General features: G+C 46.5%; 4 non-coding genes across 4 annotated transcripts; 3 read left to right on the forward strand and 1 right to left on the reverse strand.

The window, feature by feature from the left end:
• Window positions 1-956: 956 nt before the first annotated feature.
• On the reverse strand, window positions 957-1,030 carry trnat-ugu (transfer RNA threonine (anticodon UGU)). The gene has a single exon. It is a non-coding gene; the product is annotated as a tRNA-Thr (tRNA).
• A 2,434-nt stretch (window positions 1,031-3,464) lies between these two features.
• On the forward strand, window positions 3,465-3,547 carry trnal-cag (transfer RNA leucine (anticodon CAG)). The gene has a single exon. It is a non-coding gene; the product is annotated as a tRNA-Leu (tRNA).
• A 1,838-nt stretch (window positions 3,548-5,385) lies between these two features.
• On the forward strand, window positions 5,386-5,467 carry trnas-uga (transfer RNA serine (anticodon UGA)). The gene has a single exon. It is a non-coding gene; the product is annotated as a tRNA-Ser (tRNA).
• Window positions 5,468-6,956: 1,489 nt separating this feature from the next.
• Window positions 6,957-7,071, forward strand: trnal-caa (transfer RNA leucine (anticodon CAA)). The gene is made up of 2 exons: window positions 6,957-6,994; window positions 7,026-7,071. It is a non-coding gene; the product is annotated as a tRNA-Leu (tRNA).
• The last annotated feature ends 3,148 nt before the right edge of the window (window positions 7,072-10,219 follow it).

Here is a 10,219-nt window from a genome sequence, read left to right on the forward strand (position 1 = left end):
TGGAGAGAAGCAGGATGAGGGGAGACATGACAGAGGTATACAAAATATTAAGAGGAATAGATAGAGTGGACATCCAGCGCCTCTTACCCTGGGCACCAGTGATAGAGGGCATGGCTTTAAGGATGGGGGGGTGTGGTGGGAAGTTCAAGGGAGACGTCAGAGGGAAGTTTTTCAATCAGTTTGGTTGGTACATGGATTGTGCTGCCTGGGGTGGTGGTGGATGCTGATACGTAGGTCTACTTCAAGAGATTGTTAAATAAGCATATTGAGGAAATTAAGAGACAGGGACCTGGGGAAGAAAGTGTTAGGTAGTCTTAGAGGTGTTTGAAAGTCGGCACAACATGGTGCTCAGAAGGGCCTGTATTGTGCTGTTTTGTTCTATGGTAGCAAAATCTAAAAAAAAATCACAAATGAACCTGACGATGATCTGACATTGGTGCTAGGATCAATTGTCTCACCGAAAATCTGCGGAACAGTCCTGAGTTGCTGTGGGAAATTGTGAACAGGGAGTGATCCTGGCCCATATTCATACGAAAAAATCTGGTGTAAAAGTATTCAATATCAATCTGCATTCCAAATCATATCTGCAGCGCTGCTTCTACCATGTCTTAAAATACACAGGTAACCGGTCGGAGTTCGAGTCGAAAAAACCTGTGCAATGCGAGGTGGGATCATTTGTCAACAGGACAAGGGTAAGGTCACAAAGCAGGACACGATTGTCACCTTAAGCTAACAACACGCCGCAAAAACGCAAGGAAACGGAAAACAAAGTAATTGGAAACGTCATTTGGTTGAACCGCTCGCCCTGCTTCTTGCTCCGTAGACCCCAAAAGTCCTACTGTGTTTTGGAGGCTTTTTATTTGTTCTTTTGCTTTAAGTTTAATTTCCAGGTGGGCGAACGGCGGTGCTTCAAAGGATCCCGCCTTCATCATACGGCAATTCACCCCATAGATGAAAGGCTCCGCTGGGAGTTGCACCCAGGATATCCTGTTTACAAGACAGGCGCTTTGACCAGTTAAGCCACGAAGCCCTCGCGCTATCCCACAGCTGTAATAATGAGATGTTACTTGCACTAACTTCTCTTCTTCGTCTGCTGGCAAGGGAATTGCTTCAGATGCTGATCGTTTCTTTAGATTCACTGTTCCGTCCACTTCCAAACATCAAATCACCGTATCCAGGAACGGTTTCTCCGCAGTGACAATTCCGCCTTTCTTACTGAACGTTTCCTCGCCTCCATTCACACCAACTGAAACCCCCTACCGTCAAATATGCTCTTTATGTTTGATCTCGTCACAGCTTCAGGAGAAGTCCTCATAGGTGAGTGCGTGGAATGGGCTGCCGGCAACGTTGGTAGAGGCGGATAAGATAGCGTATTTTAAGAGACTGTTGCATAGGTACATGGAGCTGAGAAAAATAGAGGTCTATGGGTAAGCCTAGTAATTTCTAGGGACATGTTCGGCACTGATTTGTAGGCTGAAGGGCCTGAATTGTGCTGTAGATTTTCTATTTTCGATGTTCTAGGCCAAATAAAATGGACAAACTAATCAATAGGCGGTGCTTTACAACTTCCTCAGGTGGTACGGGCATGGAAACTAATTGTTGTTGTCTATTTCACGAGGTGAGAACAGAAGGTAACCGGATACAACCGCCATGAAATCGCTTCCAGAGAGGGAGGTGGCTGACGGTGTGAATGCGTTCACCATCAGGAACCCATTTCCCTGAGACTGATGCAGTCAGACCCTCTGCAGTCTGACACCTGCTTCTCAACCAGATCTGGATATAATTTCGTCCGTTGCATCCCTTCTGTGTCAGAAGCGAGAGACGGAAATGTGCAGATCCTTCATCATGATGCAATTTACATTTCTCAATGTTCTTAGGATTTGGAACCAAATTGCAGAATTATACATATTCGGCTTCATATTTAGACGGTTTTTACTTCACTTATTTATGCAACAAGGGATTCTTAATTAGTGACTGTTCTTGGTGCTGCACAGCTTGAAATATACTTCTGTTAACTCGTTCTTTGGTCAGCTCCGGCGGATGATACACAGCACTGGTGATGTTGAAGAGAGGAACCGTATGTTGCTACAGATGACCACGGAGAAGGGAACATGATGTTTGCCTCAAATGCTCCGCACCACTGACAATTAATTACGACCCTGAAACAGTTCACTCCATACATCTCACTGAGCCAGTCTGACTGCATTGTATCTGTCAGCGGGAAGGGACGGGGCAGGAAAAGTAAACTTTATAACTTCCCAACCGGGATTAAAACGCTGTTCAGTGTGTAAGTACATTCAGCTACATGGCGGAATCATTCCAAATGTGGAAACTCTTGACAGCGGTTAATTCTCTCCGTTCTTGAGAAATGCATCCCTCCTTCTCGCTCTCTCGCGGGACCTCGGCCCCAGGCAGTTTTCATAGCTCTTTCTCTTGGCGTTTCTAACAGGGCGTGACCGTGTGGCCTAATGGATAAGGCGTCTCACTTCGGTGTTTGAGGCATTGTCATCAGAAGACTGCAGGTTCGAGTCCTGTCACGGTCGTTTTACTAATGTGGTTTTGCTTCTGTTCTGTCGCTCACTCCCTCCACCACAACTGTCTCATCTGATTTAAACACACGCGTTTTCAGCGCATCGGCTTCGAGCAGTGTCCCGCGCCGTGTTTACCTCGGTCACTCCGCCTTTTCGTTTCACGTCACTTTTGTTCCATGTGTCTTGTCTGTGATACGTTTCTGCAAACCTTCTCATAAACATCGGAGTGGAGCTCCTCAAACTGTCGGGAGCAGCTGCTGCTGGGGAGGCGGAATGTGCTGCATATTCAGCAGGTCAGATCGCAGCGTAGGAGACACCACAGTGAACCTGCAAAACCATCGGTTTAGAACTTCAAACACATGTTTTCCTTCCTTCAGAAACTGCCTCGGGGTCGGAACCTGATGGACACGTTCCGTGTTGCCAGGCCAAGTTACCCCGATTTCGGAAGCAAGGCTACATTTGATGGCAGACGACGACGGACGGATGGACATGGAGACGGCGGCGTTCAGTCCAAGCTGTGAGGACAGAGTGTTGGTCACATGGTTCTTGCCCAGTTCCGCTGTGAACCAGTGCGAAGGATCAGTTCGGTGAGTTAATGTCAAACAGCGATAATCTATCTGATGATGATATCAGATGTGGGGACTCGTTCTGTACAATGCAGAACAGGACAGCACCATGCACAGGACCTTTACCACATCACTTCTTCTCAGACCACAACGCCAAATGAAACCAATCCAATCTGCATTTCCGTGGCCCATTTCCTTCTATTCTCTGCCCGTACGTCGATCATGACATTAATCACGTGCTTCTCCAATGTTGCACCGGGCTGAAAACGAAGAATATTTTCTCCGAAGCCAACCCAGGAAACATAAATGCACCTTAATCTTTTCATTCGCTGCAGTAATGAAATTAGTCGTATCGCTGCCTGTCGTCGTCAGGATGGCCGAGCGGTCGAAGGCGCTGCGTTCAGGTCGCAGTCTCCACTGGAGGCGTGGGTTCGATTCCCACTCCTGACAGTTACGGATTTTAAATCTTGATTCTCCCTCCCTGTTTTCTCCCACTGGTCGCCAGCTTTGCCTCGCCCCATCCTCGCTTCTGCCATTGAACAACCCTGTCCTCCCACAGATCACATGTCTTCCCCAATTTACTGTTTCTTTTCGTCCTATCGCCCTTCGCGATCTTCTTCTGGTCCTCTCGACTGCAGCGAGATTATGGTCCAGCCGTCCCTCACTCTCCCGTCCCATCTTCACATCCGTTGTTTCTCAAATATACAGTAGTGTACTGATGGCAACGGTGAATGCAGTCACAACCCAGAGCGGGGGAAGATGGGTTGGACAGTTGGGGAATGAGAATGCTTGTGGGAGCTGCGAGGTGGAGAGAGACTGAAAACCAGATAAATACAGACAGTGCAGGAGAGGAAGAGTTAGACGGTGACGTGACGGAAGACTTGCAGGTTCAGCGAAAGGACGATGGAGGTAACTGAGCGGAATGTGAGACGTAGCTGAGCCAGTTGGTCCTGGTCCCAGCTCTTCTTCTGGGCTATTTAATCAAACCCCTCTACTGTTGATCCAACAAATATCCATTCACCCCACTTCATACAATTCCAGTGATCCAGCTTCCACCACTCGCAGGGGCAGAGTATTCGTGGGCTTCACCACCCTGTGCGTGAAGAAAATTTTTGGTACCTAAGTTTCAAATGACCTGCTCTTTATCTTAGAGTTCCGTCCCCTTGTTTGTGACTCTCTCACTGGTTAAAACATCTCAACATCTGCCCTGTCAGGCTCCATTAAAAATCTTTTTTTTTGTCTGAATAAGGTCGACGCTCATTCCACTAAACTCCAAGGAATTGGGGTCCGTCGTAGTTCGACATGAAGAAATCATAACTGAATGAACTAACAGAGTTCCATGATATTCAGATGGAAGTGACAATTGCAGCACAGCTTTCATTGTTGGTGAATATTTTCAATCAGTTCAGTTAACAGAACAGATACCCACTTTTGCAGAGCTCTCGTGTGTGAACTGAGTTCCATGATATCAGACACTAGTCGGCTGTTTCTCAAAGAAAACAGTTTTGTTTTATTTCACTTTGGTTAAATTGTGTCTAACTGTTTGCAAAGAATTATCGATTTCAAAGAGTGCAGGCGATCTCCATGGAGAGGGGTTTTCACCCAGTGTGTGAAGAGGGAATCATATCACTCAAATCAGCGAAAACTTGACAACTCCATGAACGCCGAGTAAATTAACCATCTGGAATTCAGCCCTTCTGGGAAACAGCTTCAAATCCGCGCAGTCGTCGATTCTCCTCTGACTGGGTGAAGAATGTTCTGAACATTTCAGCTGGGGTGTCGTTCATCGTGACACCACGTCGTTACCCATTCTGCAGACATTAAGTTATTTCAGAAATGACCGAGAACGAATCGTTGACGATCACTCACATGGTGGAATCCAGTGGAACAACGAATGGGCATGACTGCAGTGTTGAACATCGCCGGGACGGTTTAAACACCGAGGAGGCCGTAACTTTTGCTGTCCATCACAGTGCATTCAGAAGTTGAAGGGACACACGCGTCTGGTTCACTGTGAATGAAAGTCCGTGTCTCACAGCACCGGGAACTCCACTTTAATCCATGCAGTGAAAAACTCGTTCATTCTCGGCACAGAAGCCAATGACATCCCTCCACCCTCACCTTCTAAACTAACGGTGCAGAAAATATATCTCCAAACGGCACAGACTTCTGTTAGTAGCGGACACTCTTCACTGCTCTCTCTCTAGCTGTAAACAAAACACTTTAAACCTACACTTCAGGCTCAACGACCGTAGCTCCAATACAGTGTAACAGTAAACGCAGGCAGAGCTGCGATGGCCGAGTGGTTAAGGCGTTGGACTTGAAATCCAATGGGGATTCCCCACGCAGGTTCGAACCCTGCTTGCAGCGCTAACAATTTCAGACACATGTACCAGACGGCAACTGCCGCTGATAATAATCGGTTTATTATTGTCACTTGTACTGAGGTACAGTGAAAAGCTTGTCTTACAAACCGATCGTACAGGTCAATTCATTACACAGTGCAGTTACATTGAGTTAGTACAAAGTGCATTGATGTAGTACAGGTAAAAAGCAGTAACAGTACAGAGTAAAGTGTCACAGCTACAGAGAATAGACAGTGAAATAAGGTGCAAGGTCACAACAAAGTAGGTCGTAAGGTTATAGTCCATCTCATTGTATAAGGGAACCGTACAATTGTCTTATCACAGTGGAGTAGAAGCTGTCCTTAAGTCTGGTGGTACGTGCCCTCAAGCACCTGGTTCTTCTACCCGATGGAAGAGGAGAGAAGAGAGAATGTCCCGGATGGGTGGGGTCTTTGATTATACTGACTGCTACACCGAGACAACGGGAGGTAAATACAGAGTCCAAGGAGGGGAGGCTGATGTCCGTGATGCTCTGGGCTGTGTCCAGAACTCTCTGCAGGTTCTTACGGTAATTCCAACGTACAGCCAGGACTCCCCATGTCTCACACAATCAGGAAGACATTTTTACCCCAAGCAATATGTCCACATGTTGACTCTATCTGTTGAAGGAACGGTGCATCCTTCGTGTTGAGGTGACCAGATACTCGAGGGCAGGTTGACCCATCATCCCGCTGCGGCTTCCTTTGAAGAGGGGAGATGCACTATTTATATTCCGACAAAACAAGTCATCTCTTTTTTCCGGGTTGACTTCATTACTTTTCGAACTTGATCAAGATTTTCAGGTCAACCGTCTCATTGCCAAACCGAAGGAATTGAAACGGTGAAAGACATACTGGACACTTCGCCATCTGAGGACTGTACGTGGCGATGATTTCTGATCCTTCACCTGTCCCTGTACTGCATCCAGTCATGCTTGCCTACAGCTCTGACCGAGTCCACCCCAGAACATGAGCTGCCCTCCGATACTGCTCCCACTGCTTTGCACGTTGTGACCCTGTCCTTCCCCTCAAGACACTTTACAGTCTGTTTCTGAACTTCTGAATTTCTGAGTTGTTGCAGATCACTGGCAGCAGGCGGCAAAAGTCAGCTGGATATGGCCGAGAGCTAAAGGCGAACAACGTCACTGACCACCCGGTCTCAACGCCCGGCTTTTAACGTGGCAGCGGATCTCATTCCTCCACCCGACACCATATAATCAGCAACCTGGCCCTGCAGGCCACTACTGACCACTGAATAACAACCTTATACGTGGCCTGACCTGGTAATGATTTCAGATTTCCCATTCTCGTGAAATGCTTCGGTGAGTTGATGGCTGAATATAAAATATCACCGCATAAAAGTTAGACAGGACAGTTTGCAGTTTCAAACTATCCTGCCTAACCTTTTATCAACACGTGCTTTTGGTCTGTTCGCAAACAAAACCGTTTGTTTCGGATGTGACGAGATGCAGAGCTGTCAGGGTGGCCGAGTGGTCTAAGGCGCCAGACTCAAGGAATGAAATTCCTTCCGTTGAAACGGGGGTGTTCTGGTCTCCAACTAGAGGCGTGGGTTCGAATCCCACTCCTGACATGTGCTGACTTTTACATTTGTAATTTTGACTTATTCAATCGACGTCAATTGATTCCAGTTAATAGGACCGGAGCTGCTTGAGTGGATAAAGAAGTGTAAAAATCACAGAGTGGTTCTATCACAGCGGCTCGGAATGCAGCGCATTCAGAATGTGGGCGCTGATGAATGAAGGGAATTTGGAGCGGAGAGTCCGTGACATCTTCTAACTAATGGTCATTGGTTGGACAGAGTGAAGTTGGTGCCATTTGCACAGGTTGTCGGTGACAGTTTTGTTCCCATTTTTGTTTAAATGAAGTGTGTGAACAGAGATTTCACGACATTTTAAGTCACGTTCCAAATGAAACATTTGTCGGGGAGCTCGGTCCCGTGGGTTTCAAGACTTGCTGGATCAGAGAATTCGGAGACGCGCCTTGCGGTTGGCACGTCAGCGGGAGGGACCAACAGCTGGGGCACTCAATATGATCCTGGCGTCTTTGACCCAGGCCCCATCCTCTGCTCTTTTCCAGTTCCAAAGAGCTCGATTTTCCTTGTTCTTTCAGAAATATGTCCCTCTCCTTTGCAATTATTCCCGTGACAATCTCCACCACTCTGCGTTGTGGAGAATTTCAGAGAGTGACGATGGTGCGTAAAGATCTTCAAACTAACCTCAGTTTGAAACTATCATCCCTGCAATTATTTTTCCTCAACAGTTCCACTCCGACAAATGGAAACATCTTAAAATCTCTTCAGTCACTGTCCATTGGAACCTTACACCGTTCATAATGGCCACCCCTCATGATATATTCTAAACAGTCCAATTTTAACTTCATCACCTGTTGTTTTCAACACGTACGTTCATCCCGGGAGTTAGGTTAGTCTATGCTTTCCCAGCCGCCACCAATGCTACCATATCCGTCACCGATTCAGCGGAGGAAAGCTGCATATTACTCCAGGAACGGCCTCACAAACCTGCACAATTGTAATAAATGAATTTATCTGTTTCTGATCTCCAATCCCCTTGCAATAAACGACAATCTACCAGTTGGTTTCCTAAATCCTTAATCCACCTGCATGCTAATCGTGTGTGGTTTCATGCACAAGGGCACTTCTGTATCTCTATTCTCTCCATATTTGACCTATCTTTGTCTGGATTATATCTAACCTCACGGAAGAACATGACATCACCCTCAAGCAATTTGTGTCCAGTTTTCTCCACTCACTGAACCATCCAGTTGCCATCTAAATATCTTCACTGCAGCATTTCGCCCAGCTATTTTCATGTCATTATTCAACCTACAGACCGTGCACGCAGCTCCCTCCTCCAAGACAACGATATTGAAAGTTAACGATTGAGGGGCAAGAGCTGTTTTATTTTCAGTTATTAATTTCTGTGTCTCACTGACAGGAGTCACGTATCAGCTCAATTCCCCCACCTCCTCATTCTCCTGTCTCCATAGAACCTCGAGATCTTTCCTTGCATATCCGCGTCAGTTATCCCTCGTTGTCGATTCTCACTCCTGATCAGTTTTATCGGAATTTGTTGCTGTTTCATTAAAATAAACTCCCAATGTTCAGATGTCTCACCAGCTTGTACCACTTTGTCTGCTCTGGTGCCTGATTGAACCTTCTACTTCACCTCTCTTGTTAACCATGGATGGTTTACATTCTCACCAGTGTCCCCTCACTTTTCCCATCCGGAATCCAGTTCTAATGTTCATGGTTAGGTCTGCAGTGGAGTTCGGAGTTGCAGAGTTCGGAGTCATTTTCGGGGCGTGGTTAACTCAAAACTGTCCCCCAAATCTAATTCTGATCCTTTCAGTTCAAGCCTTTTTACCTCCACAGCAGAACCTATATTTGCACAGCCAGGGTCAGATAAACAATTACTTTTTGCATTCATATTGAATGTTGACAACATAATCTGTTATTGGACATCGACGAGCCTGACATCCTCTTCACGATGTTGCTCATCCGTGGAGCAGGAACGAAATGTCAGCACTGTCATTTAATGTTATCATCGGGAGCTCTGTTTCTTCAAGATCTTTATTCCTGGACAAGACAGAAGTGCTGACACAGTTCTCATTCTGTCCTATCAATTTGTCCTGTTCGTTTTCCACACAGTTATCCTGGTGACGATTGTGGTCTTGTCTCGGGGAAAGTGCGGTCTCTCCAGGTGTGTCACCCGTTACCTGGTAGGAATGGCAGCGACCGATCTTCTGGTCGTTACTTTTGATCTGATATTGATGGAGATTCCGATTGCTTATGACATGCATTCTTTGGGGTTTATTCCCATGTGTAATGTCCACGCCGTCCTGCTTCACGCCGTCACCGACTGTTCTGTCTGCTTCACCGTCACGTTCAACTTTGACAGATTTGTAGCCATTTATTGCCAAATGTTGAAATCTCGGTATTCTTCCGAGAAAACCGCAGCTACGGTTCTGGGCTCAGTGGCTGGGCTGAGCAGTGTAAAGAACGCATTCTGGTATTTTATATAGACATTTTGGTACAGGATGTCAAATTTACCTTGGTTTTGTTACTCGGATGTCCGTGTTATAACATCAATGACCTGGACAATAGTTGAGTTTCTTCATTATCTTCTCACCCCGTGTGTGCCGTTTATTTTTATTCTGTTCTTCAATACTTTAACAGTCAGACACATTTTACTGGCCAGCGGTGCCAACAGGAGACTTTGGTGTCAGAATAGCGGGGAGACTCCCAGAGACCGAGAGATGGAGAGTAGAAGGAAATCCATCATATTGTTGTTCGTCATCTCGGGAAAATTCGTCCTGTTGTGGTCAGTATTTGCAGCCGGCTGTGGAGTCTGGGATATAATTTACTTTATTTCCTCAGTTTTGTAACCGAAATAGGGATCATGCTCCACCTTCTGAGTTGCTGCATAAACTCCTGCATTTATGCTTTGACACAGACAAAGTTCAGGGAGCAGCTGAGGACTGTGGTGACATATCTGTGTCATCCAACTGCAAATATAATTAACCGCCGTTCATAGAGCAATACGGCATGGATACAAACCCTACGGCCCAACCAGTCCATGCTGACCACAGTGCCCACTCAGCTTGTCCCATTTTCCTGCGTTCGGCCCACATCCCTCCAAGTCCCGCGCCTCCATATACCGATAGAAGTGCTTCTTCAATGATACTGTTCTAACTGCCTC

The sequence above is a fragment of the Pristis pectinata genome, chromosome 30 (assembly GCF_009764475.1).
Source record: "Pristis pectinata isolate sPriPec2 chromosome 30, sPriPec2.1.pri, whole genome shotgun sequence".
Classification (NCBI taxonomy): domain Eukaryota; kingdom Metazoa; phylum Chordata; class Chondrichthyes; order Rhinopristiformes; family Pristidae; genus Pristis; species Pristis pectinata.